Source organism: Lissotriton helveticus, chromosome 5_1, assembly GCF_964261635.1.
Source record: "Lissotriton helveticus chromosome 5_1, aLisHel1.1, whole genome shotgun sequence".
Lineage (NCBI taxonomy): Eukaryota > Metazoa > Chordata > Amphibia > Caudata > Salamandridae > Lissotriton > Lissotriton helveticus.
Genome location: NC_136065.1, coordinates 870,563,951 through 870,586,174, shown reverse-complemented (window position 1 = coordinate 870,586,174; position 22,224 = coordinate 870,563,951).

The following is a 22,224-nucleotide window of genomic DNA, read 5'->3' as shown; positions in this document are numbered from 1 at the left end:
TAAATCTGCAATTGCTATCGCCAAAGACTTGTGGTACGGGCCAGGACCAAGGTCTGCAGAGCGAGGCTCTTGATGGGGGTAGGAATCTAGTGCACTACGGAACATGGTCTGGAATGCTCGAGCTGACCCCTGGGGTATAACAAAATACGGAATACCCTTATCCATGGTATGTGGCATTAACCCACATACCCAACAATTGGTAGTGTTCATCACCAACTGATGCTGATGTAGAAGTTGAACAAAATAATTGTTCATAAATTCCGCACGTCTGACCTGTTCATGTTGGGGCAGAAGATGAAAGGAATGTGGAGACATAGTGGAAACAGAATTTAAATCATGAGAAGGAGGAGTAGGTAAAGTAGAAGGCAGCAATGATTGAAAACCAAAATATACTCCACCCACCAGCAGCATAGAAACAGTTAGGAACAACATAAAAACCTGTAACAAAAACATTTTTTTCGAAATGTCTTGTGCAATTTGGATCTTTGCGCCACCATTTTCTCAATTTCCAACAGCTTAGAAGACTTCATCTTCTAAAAACCGTCCGTGACGTTCTTGACGCACTTTGTTCTGAGTAGCGATTATCAATCCCCAGGAGTTCCCAGAAATCGACAAAAGTAATCGACCTAGTGTCAGATACCTGCTAAACAGGAGGAAGTACCCGCACGGCCCTACGGTTAACCCAGATGAAAAGGTTTTTAATCAAGAGTTCATTGAATTCAATATACGCCTCCTAGCTGTAAGGAAAAAGGTACACAATATATATATATATATATATGTAATGTCCACAATTTTTATGGCAACAATAGAGGTGATGTAGATTCAAAAAAATAAAAAACAGAATTTATTAGTCTGTTAGCGCGGTCGAAGAAAATATCGACTTCTTCCGGGGCGAGTCTGCTCTTCAAACAGTGGATCAGACGGCAAAAGAGTGTTCGATTGTCCACGCAATTGTTCAGAACTTGAATTCTCCAATGCTGCTGAAAGAGGGTTAACTTCGGATGGTTCAACAGGGGTGTCGGGTCTTACTGTGTTATCTCCTACAAGCTGCGCGTCACTAAACGGCACGTAACTTAGAGGGACATAAGTTTCAGACGAGCCGAATCCTTTTCTGATCCAACTATCTGCTGGCAATGGGAGCGGAACTTTCTTGGTGTGGGTAGCATGCACCCAATGTTTTTTCCCTTCCAGCCGAACCGCAGTCCTCGTTGCCAGCAACACCTGGTAAGGTCCCACGAACCTTGGCTCAAGATTTCGTTTTCGTCCAAAGTTGCGGGTAAGAAGCCAATTACCTGGTTGGAGCCGATGACCAGGACCCTCTGTTTGTGCCGGTAGAGCCTCAAAGACCTGTTGATGAATCAAACTCAATTTAGCAGTCAGATCATAGAGATAGTCAATTAACATTGGATATTCAAGTCTGTCAAATTCTTTAGGCCTCGGAACTCCCCAAATGTTCGCAGGACGGCCGAACACAATCTCATATGGGCTGAGCCCTACTCGAGAGTGCACAGTCGCCCTGGTCGATAAGAGAGCTAAAGGCAAAGCGTCGGGCCATGATAGACCAGTCGTTGCCTGGATTTTGGCAAGTTTCAGTTTCAGAGTGCCATCATATCTTTCCACTAAACCCGCAGACTGAGGATGATTAGCACTATGAAACTTCTGATTTATGCCAAGACCACGACATACACTCTTCATTACACTTCCCACAAACTCACTTCCGTTATCTGACCATACAATCCGCGGCATTCCATACCTGGGGAAATATTCTTTGAGTAGAACCTTTGCTGTGGACAGGGCAGTATTATCCTTTAGGGGGTAAGCCTCAATCCATCTGGAGAACGCACAAACTACAACCAAGACGAACTTCAAATTATTGCATCTCTCCATGTGGATAAAGTCTAACTGAATAATTTCAAAGGGACATGTGGGAGGAGCAAAATGACCACGTGGAGTGGGGGTGCCCTTGCCAGGATTATACATCAAACATACCATGCAATTTTTAACCACTCTCTCCGCACATTTAGTAATTCCATCATTCTTCCATACGGGCGACAGCAACTTACATATGCCTTTCGTATTAATGTGTGATGTGCCATGAGCCATAGTAACAACAGCAAGCACGTATGCATCTGGTAACATCCATCTCTGCTTTTCCGACAAATCAACCCAACATCCATTCTCGTCTAACTTTCCCGTACTTTCTTTCCACTGAGTCTTTTCCATCTCAGTAGCTTCATTCTGTATCTTCTTCACACTCTCAACTGTGTTCTCACACATACTAGTCTCCGCTGGCCATCTTACTGAACTCGCAACGTACATTTGATTTGTCAGATCCCTAGCCGTCTCCTTCGCAATCTCATCCGCAAACGCATTACCGCGACCAACATCATCCATCACCTTCCGATGCGCACTACATTTGATTATTGCCACCTCTTTAGGCAATGTAAGTGCGTCCAAAAGGTCATTCACAAGCTGTCCGTGCTGAATCTTCGTACCATGCGACGTCAAAAATCCTCTTTCTCTCCACAATCGACCAAAACTATGCGCCACACCAAAAGCATACTGGCTGTCTGTGAACTCATTCACCCGCTTCCCTCTGGACAACACACACGCTCTCGTCAAGGCGATCAACTCAGCCGCTTGGGCCGAATTCTGACTCAATCTCGCAGATTCCACAACCGTACTCAATGTTACTACAGCATACGCAGTCGTCACATCACCATTTGGTAACTTAAAACATGAACCATCCACATACAAGGTACCATCGGGATCTACCAATGGAGTGTTTTTCAGGTCAATACGACCCTTCGTCTCCTCTTCAGTTCTCAAATAGCAATCATGTGGTGTTACATCACTTAATTCCATGTCGATCGGCAACAACGTTGCTGGATTCAACACATTACACCGTTTTATCCGTATGTGACTTGCCAATAACGTCAACTCATATCCAGACAACCTTGCGCTCGTCAAATGTTGAGTTTTCGTTCGGTTCAAGAGAGTGTCGACTGCATGCGGGACCATCACCGTGAGCATATTATCCATGACCAGACCTGCTGACTGTCGAATGGACGCCGCAGCTGCCGCTGTTGCTCTCAAACAACTCGGCAAGGCTCTAGCTACTGGGTCTAAGGTCGAAGAAAAATATGCGCATGGACGCTGTTTGTCGCCAAATTGTTGTGTCAGAACACTCAACGCACAACCGTCCCTCTCGTGAACATAAAGTGTGAACGGCTTATTGTAATCAGGAGTACCCAACACAGGAGCTGAACACAACGCATCACGCAATTCTGAAAAACTTTTCTGACACTCTTCAGTCCATGGCAAAGGAGATGGAACATCCTTGCACGTAAGGGCTATCAATGGTTTCGCCGACAATGAAAAATTTGGAATCCATTGTCCGCAGTATGACGTAATACCTAGAAAGGCACGTACATCTCTCTGAGTCTTTGGCACAGTCATTCGAGCAATCGCTGCAATTCTCTCTGAGTCAACCTTCTCCCATCCTTTGACAGTAAGTGACCTAAGTAGGTTACTTCTTGACAACAATATTGTAGCTTAGAAGGTGACACCTTGTGATGTAAGTCACATAGGTGCTGCAACAATGATACTGTAGCGGTTTTGCAAATAGCCTCTGTATCAGCTGCCACTAATAGGTCGTCAACGTATTGAACTAAGGCTGCGCCTGTCGGCAACACAAATGCATCATGCTGACTTTTAAGTGCTTGGCTATAGATCGATGGACTCTCACAGTAGCCCTGTGGTGCGCGTTTAAATCTAAAACTGCGACCACCCAGTGAAAATCCGAATAGGTCTCTGCTTTCCTCAGCGATCGGAATACTAAAGAAAGCATTCTTTAGATCGATTACCGTGAACCAGGAGGCAGAAGCCGGAATCAGGGTCAACAAAGCCGTGATGTCAGGCACCACAGGAAACTGGGGAATCACGATTTTATTTACTTCTCGTAAATCAATTACAAAGCGGTACACAGGAGGTTTAGTTGGATCTGTGCGTTTCAAAATCGGTAACACAGGACTATTACACACATTGCCTCGAGTTTCTTCAATGACATCCTTTTCGATCAGGTCATAAATGATCGCTAATAGTGCTCGCTCACCATCAAAAGAGATACGATACTGTGGTATACGTCGGAAACGCACATTCGATTTCAACTGAACCACATAAGGTGGGATGTTCAATAAGCCTACGTCATTGGGACCCGTAGCCCATAACGACGCAGGAAGGGAACTCAATTCCGGTGGGAACTTATCAATTGATAAGTACATAGGAGAGATCGCTCTCTGACCTAATGTAAGCTCCACTCCCGCAGGAGAGCAGTACAAAGTCGCATATAACCGTTTTAACAAATCCAAGCCCAAAAGATTCTCACCACAACCAGTAGATAAAATCAATGGGGCCTCTAGCTCATGAGGACCAATCGTAAGGGACAAAGGGCTAGAGACAGGATTGCTAACAGGGGCGCCAGAGAATCCAATGGAAACATTTGTTAAGCCGGACAAAGGTTCACCAGGGAGTTTCGAATGCATGATGGAACTTTTCGTCGCACCAGTGTCTAACAGAAAAGGCTCAACTACGCCAGATGTAGCAACTGCGACGTAAGGCCCACTCTGATCAACCGGAACTGATACTACTCCCTCTCTCTGTCGGTGGCTGTCCTAGTAGTGGTTACCTGCATCAATATCATGTTCGACATAATAATCGTCCACATGATACTGTGCTGATTTATCGGACCTCACATTTCGTTGGTCAAAATAATTATTCGCGTCTGATGGGGTATGAGGGCGCTCATGATTTTGGTTTTGAGGGGCACCGCGGCCTCTACCTCGGGGTGCTTGTTGAGGACCACCACGACCCCCTCGTGCCGACACACCGTTAAGCCGGTCACGCAAAGCTGGACAATCATATTTTATATGGCCCTCTCTTCTACAATATGCACACTGATTATACCCAAGCGTAGATCTAAAGTCGGAGAAGTCAGATCGGGACTGCATCCTGGAAGATTGTAATTGTGGTCGATATTGCTGTTGCGAATCATTTTGGTTTGAACGTGGAGGATACGCTTGCTGTAACAAAACCTTCGTTTTAAGCTCCTTCGTTTTCTTGTCTGAACGATCACTTTCTTCCTTTTCCCTATTCTCATAGTATTGAGCTGTTGCTAATATTTGAGCAGTAGTTGAAACCGCCCAAGCACTTTCTGAATTTTTCAATTTGTTGCATAGCTCAGGCAACAAATTCAATACAAATTTATCAACAAATAACCGGTGGCCTCCCTTGGTGCCCATATCCTGACCACTATGATCGACAAATGCCTCTTCGAATCTGGTAAAGAAATCGGAGACACTCTCGTCCTTCTTTTGCTTACAAGCTGCTAATTTATCCCAGTTCACCCTCATCGCTGGCATAATCGTTTTCATGAACGTAATGATTCTTTGGGGCAGATCCGTAATTAACTGCTCAGGCTTAGCCCCACCCACTTGTCGGCCATCGGCCGCTATTATTGCAGCCTAATCACCGCCTAACTCATTCGCATGGTTTTCTTGGCGAATTTTCGCCCAAATCGGTTGTGGTACGACATTGCCAAACAGCATGTCGATGTCCGCAAGATTCATAATAGTAGCGTCTACCAGTTGAGACAACTCCTTATAATAACCCGCCGGATTCTTGCGTGGATCAGGCAAGGACTGCTTCACCTGTAAGACTTCTGATCGCTTCCATGGGAGGTGTATCCAAACTCTTTGGAAATGTGGCAGAACCGCAGGATTTCCACCAGGATTACCTGGCATCCATACTGGCGGAACCTCTCTCATAGGATACTGACCAGGAGTCGCTTTCCAATTGTCGGAGTCGTCATCAAACGACACTCGAGGAGGCACTGTGGATCTATAGGCTAACAATCGCTCTAAGGCACGTCGTACCTCTCCACCTACTATCGTACCGTTCGAAAATTGACTCTGAAGTTCAATCATATCGGGCGGTACATCATCTACATCATCACTATACCATTGTTCTCTCAAAAAGTTACACATTTCTTCGAACACGAATCTCTGCGTAGGCTCATTAAACTGAGAAAACGTGTCAAAAACCATGCGTGGAGGGTAGTTAGCAGGGTGTCTTATCCACCTACGCGCCATATTCGCTAACGTTGCACTCTCCCTTCCACCAGGGATTTGACTTCGTCTCTGGGGAGTTTCAGAAACATCGGATGGAAATAACTGCCAAAGGAGTGGTGAATAGAGGGTAGCAACAGTATTAGGGATACGGTTACGAACAGAAGGAGAAGAAGAAAGAAGAACAGGAGCAACAACATAGAAGTGAAAGTAGGAACAGCGGGGGTAGTCAAGGTAGTTGGAGTAACAGAAACTAGAGGCTGAGGAGGTACAGGCAAAGGAGCAGTTGGAATAGGAGTAGTTGGAGGGACAAACACAGGACCAACAACGGGTTGAGCAGCAGCCGCTTGAATAACGGGAGGGACAACAGGAGGAACTATAGGAGCCGTAGTATCCTGTGCATAAGGAGGTGGTGATTTCAATAAATATGCTAGCAAAGGATCCTCTTTCGCTTCTTTCGCGTCTTCGTTCTTTTTATCAGAACTAGACGATAAAACCGGATAACATTTATCCACCTTCATATGATGCAGTCTGGTGGAGATTTCTATCTCTTTTTCTACTTTATCCCGCTGACATTGCTGCACGACTTGCATTATCGGAATGATACCCTCTCTTTGATTCTTCTTAAGCTGTTTGATTTCTTTCTGCTTGGCCTCTTTATGCCATAACCGAAGGGAATCAAACATAGCTGGCCTAGCTTTCTTCTTAAATAATTTAGCTTCTAGATTATCTAAAATCTCCATTTCAAAACTTCCGTGTGGTGGCCAACTAAGGACACCATCCTTTCTCGTATAACCGACCCAACAGTCATTATATATAATAGGGCCCACACCATGTCGACTATAGAGCTCATATATCGGAGTTCCAACTGGAGGTATCGGACACGAGTCCTCCAACCGGGAATCCTTGTTGCAACATTTGAAGAAACCAATGAAACCACTACGGCTAGGCATCATGCACACTAACCAAGTATCAAACTTCAAGGGTTACCAAAGTACTAAATCTTCGTGAAAGACAAAACCCTCGGTTTTTGGCAATTGCAACTGTCAAATAACAACTAAGGACCAACAACTAAGCACCACAAATGCAATGGAACCATGCAAACAACTAAGCACCAACAACTAAGGACTGGGAGCGACCCACAAATACTTAACTGAGAGCTCGATGGCGTCACCAGGAAGGCCCGTCTATCGTCTCGCCATACAAAGGACTACGCCAGGCACCAAAACAGGTCGACAGTCAGAGCATCGATCCGTTGCAGCCGTCAGGAGGCGGGAATCTTATTAATCTCGTCATTTACGGTTCATAGATACCACCCTCGCTAGCATCGTAACGGTTCTCATTGGTCCTCAGAGACCCCCTCTATTAATACTCTCCTCCTTGACAGATCACCCCAGTACTTTCAAGGAAGGAGTTGACCTCCGCGCGCCAAAGGCAAGCCTCTCTGCGCCCGTCCGCGACCCGACCGCGGCCAGCACCAGGAACCCTGCATCTCTGACCCTCCATTGCTACGACACCACCACCCTCGCCGCACTCAACCCCGGGAGACTTAAGGAATGCCAACAGGCCTCACCGAACACAACCCACGGCTAGTTCTCCTGCCTCCACTGACGCCAGACCCTCACCACCACCCAGGCCTCCAACATCACCGACGCTTGCACCGGCGACACCCTGAGATGCATCCTCCTCAACGTGCGGTATGTACACAAACACACCATGGAAATCTGGAACCTACTCAACTCTCTCTCGCCCGACATTGCCGTCTTCACGGAGACCTGGACAAACGCCTCCTCCGCCCTGACATCAACACCGCCATGCCGGATGGATACAAGCTCCAGAGAAAGGAACACCCCAACCACCCGGGTGGAGGCCTCGCCATCGCCCACAAGAGCACCACCCGCCTCACCACCTCCAGCAAAATCTTCTCCTCCACCGAACACCTGCACTTCCAGTTCCAGCCCAGCCCCAACGCCACACTCCAAGGAACCCTCATCTAGAGACGCCCCGGCCCCCGAACACACTTCGCCACCTCCATCACCGACTTCATCACATCCCATGCCATCGCAACAATGAGCTACCTACTCATTGGAGACCTGCACTTCCACCTTGACAACCCCGACGACCCACACTCCACTAACCTTGCCAACATCGGACTTAAAGAACTTGGCACCACACCAACCCACAGACCAGGACACACCCTCGACCCCATCTTCGCTACAGGAAACAGCCTTCACTTCAGCCATACCACCCAACCACCATGGATCGACCACTGCGTACACATCGCCGTTGACAAACCCAAGGCACCCAAACCAACAGCACGCCCACACAAAGGAACTTTAGCAAGGCTACGACGAGCAACTAAACTCCACCCTCACCCAAGACAACCATACCTGGGTATCCAACGCAAACATCACAGCCAGAGAACACCACACTTGGTTCTCTAACTGCGCAGACGAGCTCACCCCGCTATGCAACCCTGACAAAACAGCACCCCAGGAAAGCCGCCTGGTTACCACCGATCTCCAAGAAGCCAGATACACCTGCAGACGCCTGGAGAAGAACTGGAGAAACTCCAAGACAACCGAAAACTACTCCACCTACAAGGACACCATGACAGACTACCACAACCAAATCATAACAACCAAGAGGCTCTTCAGCCACAAAAAAATCCTCACCAACTCCATCAACTCCAAATACTTCACAAACCCACACAGCGAAGCCACGGACATCACCCAGTCCCAAGACCTCTGGGACAAGCTTGGAACCTACTTACACCTCAAGATCAAAACCCTCTACGACAACTTCGTCGGCCATCCACCAGAAGCCACAGCCGGCCTCCCACCCCTCAAAGACACCAGCCAGCCCACCGTCTCCCACTGTACACGGATCACGACAAAATACACCACCTCGACCATGAAAGGCATCAACTCGGGGGCCTCCAACGACCTCTGCCGTCCTCACGTCTACCACAGTGCCATGGCCATCCTCGTACCCGAACTGAAATGCACCATCAACACCACCTTCAAAACAGGCACCTTCGCAGATGAGTGGAAGCGCGCAGAAGTCAGGCCCCTGCTCAAAAAGCCCACAGCTGACCCCACTGACCTCAAGAACTACCGGCATATCTTGCTCCTCCCCTTCGCAGCCAAAGTTGCAGAGAAAACAGACAACAGGGGAACTGACGTGATTCATCGAAGAGTACGCACGTCCTTGACACATTGCAATCTTGATTTTGAAGCAACCACAGCGCCTTGACACCCTTGGGCTTAGTTTGCGCTATACAAATTGCTCATTCATACATTCATTCATACTTGGCACCACAGACGACATCCGTGCCCCCCTGGACCACGGCCACTCCGCAGCTCTCATCCTACTCGACCTGTCAGCGGCCTTCGTCACCGTCTCTCACCGCACACTCGTCACAAGACTGCACGACGCCAGCAAACAAGGAACAGCCCTGGACTGGATACAATCATTCCTCACCGGTAGAAGCCAAAGAATCAGATTGCCACCCTTCCTCTCCGATCCCACGAAAATCACCTGCGGGGTCCCACAGGGGTCATCACTGAGCCCGACCCTCTTCAACATCTACCTGGCCCCCCCTCGCAGCCATCGACCGACAACACAGCCACAACATCGTATCCTATAGAGTGAGGAAAGCAGTGAAACTGGCATATTTTAGCCATTTGGCCCCCATCTGGCATTCTCCGGGCTCCCCTGACTCGGCTAAAGATGCGCTGGCTGCACCCTTGAGGGAAGCCGGTATAGTTGCTTGGAAGCATCTCTTACACGAAGATCACTTGATATCTTGGGACTATTGCAATCAGAAGTGTGATTAAAGAATATCAAGGTTAAAATACCTTCAGGTTTGGAGTTGGTTCCAAGCTTCAACTTCCAAAATTGGGAAGTACAATTAATTTGAGTAGAAACTGATTTCCAGATGGATTTCAAACAAGAAGATTGCACTTTGGTACTGGTGGATGGTGGAAATGGAGGACGGGGACTGCCTTCTACCACTTGATCTATGGGGAAGATGCTTGTCGATTGCTACGCTGGAATATCAATGGCAAGTATCTATGTTTACTTTATACAAAATAGTAAAACCTGCATACCTAAGAAGGAACCATCTTTTCACTGTCCATAGGGCCTATTGGTCTCCTCAAAGGATATCGAAGTTTGGGAAAGGAGATGTGACATGTCTGAAGTGTGACAGTATGAAGGAAGATGATCTTCACATGTTCTTACTTTGCCCAAAGATTTAATCCTTTTGGAATGCTATGAGTAAAGCGCTATCTGATTCCTTGAAGATCCAGATCAAGGTGATCGAGGTAAGTGCTTTACTAGTCCTTTTTGGGTTCTTGGACTCTCAAATAGTAAAAAATATAAACAATGCAAATTTGGTTTATTTATGCAATTCTGTTGGCCCGTAGAGAGATCTGTAAACTTTGGGGTTTCACCAAGGTATGAAGACTGGATATTATCTGTGAAGAGTGTGGCTAATTTAGATATGTAAGTCAAGGCAGAAATTTTGGGCATCTATTTTGAGCTGGTGGAAACAACCATTTAATTAACTAGATCAGGAGTCCTATGATTAAGCCCTTCTCCGGCTTGGCAGATAGCACCTGTTTCAGGGTTGTAGGTTCCCCTCCACCCGATATTGGTGTATATTGAGTCTCGGATGGTGTGAGTCACTACTCCAAGGCGCCTTCCAAGTGACTCTATCTCTAGTAACTCATGTCAGCATATGAGGTTTTGGACATTTCGGCTGGTAAAGAAAAGAGAAAAGTGAAATGGTGTGATAGAGGCAAATGAGGACAAAAAAAACAAAAAAACATTGTATCCTTCGCCGACGACACCTCAGCTCATCCTCTCCCTCACCAGAGACCCCACCACTGCCAAATTCAACCTCCAGAAAGGAATGCAAGATGTCACAGTCTGAATGACCAACAGCTACCTGACTTCAACAACGAGAAGGCAGTAGTCCTCGTCCTTGGAACCACCCCTTCAGCTTGGGACAATACCTGGAGGCAGACAACCCTCAGAAGCCCACCTACCTCTTCAGACCCCGCCAAAAACCTTTGCGTCGTACTCGACTCATCGCTGACATAAACCAACAGATCACTGCTGTCACCTCCAGCTGCTTCAACACCCTCTGCATCCTTCGCAAGACCTTTAAATGGATCTCCCATGAGTCTAGGAAGACAGTCACCCACGTACTCATCACCAGCAGACTGGACTATGGAAACACACTTTACGCCGGCATCAACAAGTCCCTATTCCACAAACTCCAGACAATACAGAACAGCACCACCAGACTCATCCTTGGCATCCCACGGCACAAACACATCAGACAACACCTATGAAGAGTCCACTGGCTCCCTGTGGAGAAAAGAATCACCTTCAAAATCCTCACTCATGCCTACAAATGCCTACACAACAACGGACCCAAATTCCTCAACAACAGAATCAACTTCCACGTACCCAAAAGAAACCTTGGATCTGCCAACCACGCACTTGCCCAAACCCCGTGCATCCACAGAGCCAGAACAGGTGGAAAATCCTTCTCTCACATTGCAGCCAGGACCTGGAACAAGCTACCGGCAGACATCAGATGCCCCTTTCTCTGAACAACTTCAGGAAGACTCTTAAGACCTGGCTCGCTGGCTAAACAGATCTTTGGACCCCACCCTTCAGCGCCTTGAGACTCTCATGGGTGAGTATCACGCTTACAATTCCCCATCCAAAAAAAGTCCATAAAAAGCACTTTTTGGAAAACTTTGTGAAGATTCATTAAACGGCGCAAAAGGTATTAGTAAACCAAGACAATTAATTCCCAATGGAGAAACACGATCGCAACTACAACTAACCAGTGACAGCTCCACTGGGTAAAAACAAACATATATATATATATATATATATATATATATATTCACTGAAAAAACCATAGGTTTTACACACGTTATAGTTAGGAATTAGCATTTAAAAAACCTTGCAAATTCACAGAACAAACCATAGGTTTCACACATGTTATAGTTAGCTGGATATTTCACTCATACAAAACCATTGAAATTCCCCCGTTATAGTTAGTTTAGCTAACTATAACTCGCCTGCCCGCAATGCACTGCTGATGACGTCACATATTACATCACTCATGACATGGCCAGTGACATCACTCATGACATCGCTGATGACATCTCAAATGACAACACTGATGACATCATCCAGTGAATGTGTCTCTTTCTGAAAAATAAATATTTATTTATACGTATATCTAAAGGTCGATGGAAGAATAAATAGGTAAATAAGTGTCTAAATGGAAGGCTTTTTTTCTAAAATTGATTGTATAACTGACTTATTAAGTGTATCTTAGTGAATACATGAATTAACGATTAATGTTTAAATATTTAAATATCTGTATCAGTGTCTCACTTTATGTATAAGTGTCTGCAAGGGTTGGTGAGTAGCTACATAAGTGTGTATATGGGTTATTAGTTTCTTTTTTGAGTATCAGATGAGTGTCTGTATGGTTCGGTGGAGGATATTACTTAGCACATAGATGCATGAATGAGTGACTCGCTGTTTGTATGTGTTTTGAAGACAGCATATGTGCAGGACTGCATGGGTCGATAAGTGTGTGTATGGGTGTGTTAATGAGTGAATGACTGTCTCAATAGTATCTTTATGACTAACTACATATGTTTTAAACTAGTATATGTGAGTATTGATGTATATAAGTGAGTATATGTGAGAGTGAGAGTTTAAAAGAGTTCCTGTATAAGTAAGTATGTGTTTCTATAAGTGATTGTTTAAGAGAGTAAGTATGTGTATGTTTCTGTAGAAGTTAGTGTAGTGGTGTGTGTGTATAGCTGTATATGCAAGTAAATGGATGTTTGATAGTTTATTTGCATGTGTGAGTATGTGTGTGGGTAACTCTATGGATGAGTATCGGTGTGCAACTTGATGTATAGATGTATGAGTACATATGATGAGTGAGAACATGTATGAGTGACTATATAGAACTGTTGGTGAATGAGTGGATGCGTATGTAGTTGTTGGAATTACTGAATACGTTGTTGTAACTGGTATTGGTATCTCCATTTTTTTGAAAATGTTAGTTTCTATTTTTGAATGTGTGTATCAAAGGTAATATTAGGGTGAGAGGAGGTCTGCCACTCTTGCACAAGGATGATGTCATCAGTGATGTCATGAGTGATGTCACTGGCCATGTCATGAGTGATGTAATATGTAACGTCATCAGCAGAGCATTGCGGGCGCGCAAGTTATAATTAGCTAAACTAACTATAACGGGGGAATTTCAATGGTTTTGTATGAGTGAAATATCCAGCTTACTATAACATGTGTGAAACCTATGTTTTTTTCCGTGAATTTGCAAGGTTTTTTAAATGCTAATTCCTAACTATAACATGTGTAAAACCTATGGGTTTTTTTCAGTGAATTTACAAGGTTTTGTAAAATGATAATTTTTAAATGCATTCATTTTTGTATTTCTTTCTTTTTATACTAATTTCCTACATTTTTCTTATAAATATTTATATTTATTTTATTTTTTAAGTTATATTTCATATTCTTAATGTAAAAAAATAACAAAACTAAATTGCAAAATATTTTTTTATTAATTTTGTTTTTCAATATATTAAAATTAAATTCTATTTAATTCCTTTTTCATTGTTTTTTTGGGAGATAATCGTACCGTACGTGTATGGTGATCGTACCATAATATGTACGGCAAATCGTACTCTGCGTACCCGCGCATACATTACGAATACGCTTTGACGTTAAGCGTCGCATCAACGCTTCCGTGTGACGTCATGTGCGGCGCCCCGTACTCGAAAGGCGCACATTTTTTCATTGTTTAAGTATTTATTGTACATACTAAGAGAAGACATTATCTAGATCATTATGAAAATAGTTTGTTTAACTTTTAATAAGCGTATATTACTTTTAAAAGCAATTACACAAATCGCGGCGGGACGTCATATGTACTCGCATCGTAAGAGCACCGTAAGCACACCGTAAGCGTACGCAAAGCCATGTGCCGTTTTTTGTCCCATGGTGCACCGCATTGTAAATATGGCGCATCCATGATGGTGGTGTCATGGTGCACAATAACTGGCATATTCCTGGGGATATGCCAGTTATTGTATATGTGCCCATTAGTGTTTTAATGTAGTGTATGGATTACTACATACCGATGAATGAGTCACTAGAAAACTAAAACAGCAGTGACAGAGTGTTTGGTGGAAGTGTAAAGATACGGACTGGGCAATTGAAAGTTTGAAAACCAAGTTTACAGGTGCACAGAAAAGGACATTTATTATTTATTAATCTTCCCAACGCCCCAGGCGCCAGCACTCCTTTCCGAGGATAGGTTTACGATTTACAAATGCTAGCATTTTTTTAAATTAAGAAGTATAATAATAACAAATATTAATACTTTTTTTCTTCTATGATAACGATATTTTTTTTAAAGTATTCTATTTAGATGTTTTTAATCATGAAAAAGCAAAGAACACAGTTTACTGAGGAACACTTTTTAAACTCTCCAACGTATGTAGATAATAATACCTTATACGTGTTACGATCGAAATCGAAACCTTTACAGCTTCACAGCTTGTAACTTTTCTGAACACGTGCAGAAGAAAAACAGTTAAAACATGAGCACGTGTAAACTGCAAAACGGGACATCTAAATAGGCGGACTCATAGCTTTCTTCCATAGACGACTAAAAAACCAAAAACTATATACACCACACCTACTGTGCAATTAGTTTAGTTTTTGCGAGTATTTTCTGAGTCGCCAATCTATGTTGCAGGTTCCGTTTTCTAGCATTGGATTCTCTTTTTGCATCAACAAACATATTCCGGAGTTGTAAGTTGTTTCAAAATGGCATAGGCATAGTACTTAGTTATAATTTGCGGCTATTTGTCAATATTTAAACATTTGTATCTAGAAAAAAATGTTATTGCATGTTTTTCGCTTTTTCTCTGTAACGTCAGCAGCTTGTTTTCAGAAACAGATAGATTATCACAAACATTGCTCCTTTTCTGGCTCCTTTCACCTTATATATAGCGACTTTTTATATTATAATATTGACAATGTACTTTGCTTGAGAGGTGTTGGTGACCCGTCAATGCAAACCCTAAACATTTACAATCAACGTCACCATCTTCCAGTTGTTTATGTGTTTTCCCCTAGAGATCACATACTGTTAATATGTAAATTGTAACACTAACAGTCTTGGTGATCTTAGTGGAGTTCACGATCCGTCGTCACAAAGAGTAACGATAGGTAAGCAAAGTTACCGGCTTGCGCTTTTCAATCTATTTTCCCCTTGTGATCATGTGCTGTGAGAATATATGCATATTATTATTCTCACCGTCATGATCTCAGAGGATTTTATGACCCATCACCACGAAGATCAAACTTTTTCACCTCTGGCTGAAAAGAAGTTCAGTAAATAATTACCGCTCAAAAGTATTTCATTATGGATGTTCTGTTAAATACATAACATTATTTTCCTTTTCTTTTTACTGTAACAATGGTATCAATCGAAATATTATAATAGATTGTCCTATTGCTACAGAAGAGGGATGGGATGATCTATAGAGGTACCCTCCTTGACTACATCCAATATCATTAGTTCATCGGTTAGATTTACTATGATCCCTAGTGTTCTATTTAGAAACTGTTCTAATGACTGTTTGAATGACTCCAAACCTGGGCAGGAGGCGAACATGTGTACTGTATCAGCTTTGTCACTTTGACATCGTGGGCAGGTTGTACCATTTGTTCCCCCCAACGCGCTATTCTATGTGGGGTATAATAAAGCTCATGAATAGTTTTGGCAATGGCGATAAGCAGGTTCTGTATAGCTTGGTTATGGAAAGATCCAAACCCGCCAACTTTCCAACAATGGATCTCGAGGCTTCTAGCTACTTATAATTATGAGAAAGCATTATACGAGAAAAAGGGAAGGAAAGCCAAACAGCTGGGGAGCCGTATTTGGACTCCAATAGCAGAATGGAAGCAGAGGTTGGAAGGAGGTTAAGGGTCATACTTGCTGGATGGTGGCAAAAAGGAAGTACTATGCGGAGAAATTCTTATTTTATTTTATTACTTTTTTCAAGTGTTATTTAATGTAAGGCTGTAGATATTGACTCTTTGGGTCTTCCTTCTCTTCTTGTGGTTTTTTTTTTTTTCGTTGTCTCCTATCTCTGCTAAATTAGTTAACTTTGCTTCGATTTCATGGATAAGAAGTTCTAAATGAATTAATTCACTCTGTGTAATTATGAAATATGATATATGAGATTTTGTTTTGATGATGAACAATAAAAAAAATAAAAAGAAGAGGGATGGGAGATTTTTCAGCGCCATCTATAATATAACTTTTAAATATTAAAAAGTACTTGATCAGATATTCTACGATACAACAGAACACAAAAATATAGCTATCATGCATACTTTGTTACTTTAAATATTTAATAAACCCTACATTTCTGAATTTTACACTTCATTTTAGTTACTGCATTTGTTATGGTAGGAGTTCCTGATGGATCACTAATAGAAATTGAAGAGAACTCTCTATGAACAGGTGTCCCTAGGGCATTGATTTTGATGATTGGTTTTAAGACATTGTGTGTAGTTTTTATCTATGTGTCTTTTTATCGGTTGTTTTAAGCTTGTCACTGGGGGATGCCTGTTTTTATTGGTTTTACATTATTTGTCGTTATTTTTATATATATCCTCGATGCGACTACAGGATAGTACGTGTTATAACATCACAACATGTGAAGTTTTCTCACTTTAGGAGAAATCTGTTTAGAAAAAATATCTTCTTCATTGTTAAAATTGCATAAGCATTAGTCACTTTAATGTTTGTGCAGTACATGCACAAGTCATTTAAATGTTTGAGTACTTAGGCACAAGTCACTTTATAATCATAGTACTGTAAATCAACTGCACTTTATTTAATGAATTATGAACTGAATAAAACTCTCAAAGAGTGTTCTATTGGATGGAACTAGCAATAGGTATATGTGCAATGGACTGTGGTAACCATATATTTAAATATATAAATTATAAAGTGACTTTAGGAAACCAGTTTTTAATGATAATGAAGAAATCTTTTTGGGTTGTTTATATTATTATTTTTCATCATTTGTGGTGTGAACTTAGTAAAATGTATTTGTGGATGGCATCAATCTGGTTCATAAGAATAAAATTGAAAGCATTAATGCAGCAATCAATTTTCTGTTGGACGGCAAATAATTAATAAAATGGGATGTTTTGAAAAATGTTTTTGTATGCATTTGTGCAGTCATTTAAATGATATTTCCCGTTTGTATTTGTAAAAAAGCTTGTCTACAAAATGTATTTATACAGATACAGTATTTCTTCTATGTCTGACCAGTAACATGATGCATGAGCACTTTAAATATGGGTCAACGAAAGCGCATGGTCAGGTGATCAAGGCCGCTTGGACGGCCGAAACGCGTCTTGACGTTGGAAGGGAAATAAAATAATGCTTGCACGAAAATTGGTCTGCGCCCATGATTTCGCGCTGTAAAGCGAAGAAAAGGTTGTGAGCTGCATCTGATATTACCGGTATTGGATTGCTGCCGGTTCGCGGACCCCCTCCTATGAAGAAGGCTTCACGGCAAGCAGTCTACTTGCCCGACAAGGCTCTCGTTCAGCTCCACCATGGCGCGTGTTGTAGTGTTGGCGGGGACCCTTGGGGCACTGTGAGGAGTTCGTGGAAGGGAAAGAGGTGGAGCCCCCTGGACTTCGCTGAATATGCTGTGTGAATACAGAACAACCGGTGCGGAGGAATGAGGCACGAGAACAGTAGCGCTGTTTTATGTTGATGGGCGCCGCTCGGCTGAGTAGGCAGTCAACGAAAGAGTAAAAAGACTGAATCAAGAGTGGGAGTGTTCTGGCATCGCGGAGTTCTGCTAAATGCTTTAGCCCCCATAACAGTGAACAGTGATAACTCCAGTCTGGTAACAAGCATATTTTCAATTTTTCCGAGGCAATGTCGGATGACGTGCGTAGAGCCTGTGAGCTTGCCGCAAACAAGATATTCTCAGATGCCTTAGAAAATGAGGCAGTTGCAAACATAGCAATTAACAATGAAACTGGAACTGAATCTGCTGGATTAAAAGAATTATACAAACTATTGAAAAAATATAAAAGACAAGAGCAATCTGAGTAGTGGTAGGCGCATGCTTTGAAACGATATTTAGATGTAGGGAGAATCCCTACGGTGATACGCATCATGCTAGCCCCCAGTTATGAAGCGCCAAATCCCTTGATGATGGCGGAATGGGGTGAGTGCAACCTCAAATCATCAAGACGCATAGTGCAAATCCTGTCAAAGTATGCCGAAATTGATGGGGCTGATTTACAAATAAAAATTGATGCCCTAGAAGTGAGCAAAAAACAGCAAGGAGGTGAGCCTCGCCAGGAAGCAAAGATGAGAGAGGAGATAACCATCAGATTGGTGAAAGAAGAAGAACAAATTAAAACACGCAAGATCTACAAGTTCAAACGAGACCATGATGATTACGCCAATGGTCATATCTTCACATTTTCCCGCCGTTATGATTCTCTGAGGGCGGTCACAGCTAGCAAACGGGGAGACGGCAATAAAGGGACACAAAAACAGCATGTGGAACTTTCCTCAATATCCAGCTCGGCACCTGAGAGTGAGTCAGACAATGAAAGTGCCAGAAAAATAACAGGAATAAAGCTGACATTGGGGGAAGAATTGGATATTTTAAAACAAAGCAGGAGGGACACTTTGAGACCCCGCTTTCAAGGAACAGAGGCAAAACAAAATGCCAGAGGAGAAGAGTGAGATGCCAGGCCCGCAAACAATGGAGAACAAAAGAAGCGGGGCCGTGGACGGACCCGAAAAAATTAGAAATGGCATAGAAAACCCAAGCTTAAACCGCTCAAATAGCAAGGCTGAAACCCAGGAAACAAAATCTATTATCAACCTGGGCAATATCAACTTATCCGTTGCAGAAGAACAGATGCTCAGCTTGGGCCTACGTATTTGTCCTAAATCCAGCTTTTCATACACAAGAACAAGAGCTGATGTATACCAGTTTATCCGCAAATTGAAGCTTAAAAAACTGTACTTGCAAAAATCTGTTACGGAGCACAGAATATGTTCGACTACTGAAAATGAGGCACCAGGACTTGTGCTTTCTGACCTGACTCTTTATAGAGATATGTGTCAATTGGCTTCAGGAGAAGAAACCAACACACAGGAAGTCGCAACAATACTGGGGCAAAAGGAGCCAGATACTCCGTTTAGGCAAAAATCCGAATTTCTCCCTTTATCTGCACATGACGGCTTGGATACTTTTAGTGAACATGTGGTGAAAAAGATTAAAAAATTGACCGACGCCAACAATAGAACAAGGAAAACACTCAAACAATGAAAGAAAATATCATCAGTTGATTTCAAAACTGCAGAAGGCGGACTTAATAATACGGAATTCGGACAAAGGTGGTAACATTGTCCTATGGCCAACATCGGATTACCTAAAGGAAGCTTATAGTCAACTAAATGATGTCAATTGCTATAGGAAAAGCACTCCATTGAAATATAAAGATACACAGGATATGTCGTTTAAACATCTACTGGCATGGAAAGGACTAAGTCTGCTAAGTTGGGATGAATACAAATTCATCAAAAAAGAACATGCCGTGGTGCCTTATATTTATTTTATACCAAAAGTCCATAAAAGCCCAATGGCCCCACCAGGAAGACCTATCATTGCGGCCTGTGTGGGACTTTTAGAAAATCTCTCCCAATATATTGGATTTTTCCTACAGTCACATATGAAAAAACTTAATTCCTATGTTCAGGACACAAGTGATTTTCTTGGTAAAATCAAAGACATATCTTGGAGTGCTAATCTATCACTAGTTACATTGGACGTCAGTTCTCTCTATACATGTATAAGACAGAGAGATGGGCTTAGGGCTGCAGATTATTTTCTGAGCACTAGATCGATTGAATTTGCTGAACATATCAGGATGTTGCTCAATATGTTGTCTTTCTGTTTAGAGAACAATGACTTCCTTTTTAATGGCCAGTTTTATCAACAGGTGCAAGGTGTAGCCATGGGGGCCAGTTTCTCCCCCAGTTACGCCTGTCTTTTTATGGGCTGGTAGGAGGAACTGGTCCTCAGGCGCAAATATGAAGACATCTGCACCTACAATATAGTCTCCTGACTTTGTTTTATTGATGATTTATTTATTGTTTGGCGTGCATCTGAAGAAAGTGTGTTAAAAGTCATAAAGGATATTAATCAGAATGATCTTAATCTTAACTTCCCTTTTAACATCAGCAGGCACTCAGTGAAATTTTTAGATGTACAGCTTTTTATACAAAACAACATTTTAACAACTACCCTTTTTAGAAAACACACGGCGGGCAATACCTTACTACATGCATCAAGTGCACATCCCCCACACTTAATAAAAAGTATACCTTATGGGGTGATGCTTCGCATCAGACGTATATGCAGTGATCCACTGGATGCAAAGGAAAAACTGTTAGAGAGCCGGGCGAGGTTTTTACACAGAGGTTATAGCCATAGAGTAGTGGATGCAGCCATGAAAAAAACCCTATTAAAATCAAGGGAGGAACTTCTTCAATACAGGGCTAAGACCAAGAAAGGAGGGCAAAGTGGAAAATTGGAGCCGGTCCGTCTGATTATAACATACTCCAAACAGGAAAAAGAATTGAGGACCATTATTCAACGAAATTGGCACTTCATCCAGGATGATCCTGTGATAGGTGATTTCATGCCCTCAAATCCGGCTATAACTTTCCGGAAATCCAAAAGTATGGGTAATTCCTTGGCCAGTAACAGCAAGGAGAACTTTAAGAAAGAAGTTGGCTGCCTTCTAGAAAAGGGTTTTATAAATGTTTAACCTGTCGAGCGGGCCAGTTTGGTGCAAATACTAAAACTTACAGGACAGCTTTCTCGGATAGTATAAGAGAAATTAAACAACATCTTACATGCAAAACAGAATATTACGTGTATGTCCTGGAGTGTGAATGCCATTTGAAATATATTGGCAGCACCAAACTGGCGGTACATAAACGAATTTTACAGCACTTAAGGGCAATTACAAACAAGGACCAGAACTATCCTGTTGCTAGACATTTTCAGACAGTGCACAACAGTGACCTCCGATTTCTCAGCTATTATGCCATAGAGTCAATTCCCCTAACAAAGAGAGGAGGAGATAGGGAAGCTAGTCTTCGGAGATTGGAGACTAGCTATATAATAGAATGTGACTCTATGTGGCCGGGGGGTCTTAACACAACAGAGGACCTTCACACATTTTTATGAAAAAAGAGGGGAAAGTAATGCCTTATGGTGAAGATTTTGTGTAAGCTGGCCTTATGTAAATGTACCCTTCTGGTAAATTGCACCTTTAATACGTTTAAAGTATCAATAATAAAAGTTACAGTTCATTTTAGTTACTGCATTTGTTATGATTGGAGTTCCTGATGGACCACTAATAGAAATTGAAGAGAACCCTCTATGAACAGGTGTCCCTAGGGCATTGATTTTAATGATTGGTTTTAAGACATTGTGGGTAGTTTTTATTTATGTGTCTTTTTATTGGTTGTTTTAAGCTTGTCACAGGGTGATGCCTGTTTTTATTGGTTTTACATTATTGGTCGCTATTTTTATATATATCCTCGATGCAACTACAGGATACTCCGTGTTATAACATCACAACATGTGAAGTTTTCTCACTTTAGGAGAAATCTGTTTAGAAAAAATATCTTCTTCATTGTTAAGATTGCATAAGCATTAGTCACTTTAATGTTTGTGCTGTACATGCACGAGTCACTTAAATGTTTGAGTACTTAGGCACAAGTCACTTTATAATCATAGTACTGTAAAGCAACTGCACTTTATTTAATGAATTATGAACTGAATAAAATTCTCAAAGAGTGTTCTATTGGATGGAACTAGCAATAGGTATATGTGCAATGGACTGTGGTAACCATATATTTAAATATATAAATTATGAAGTAACT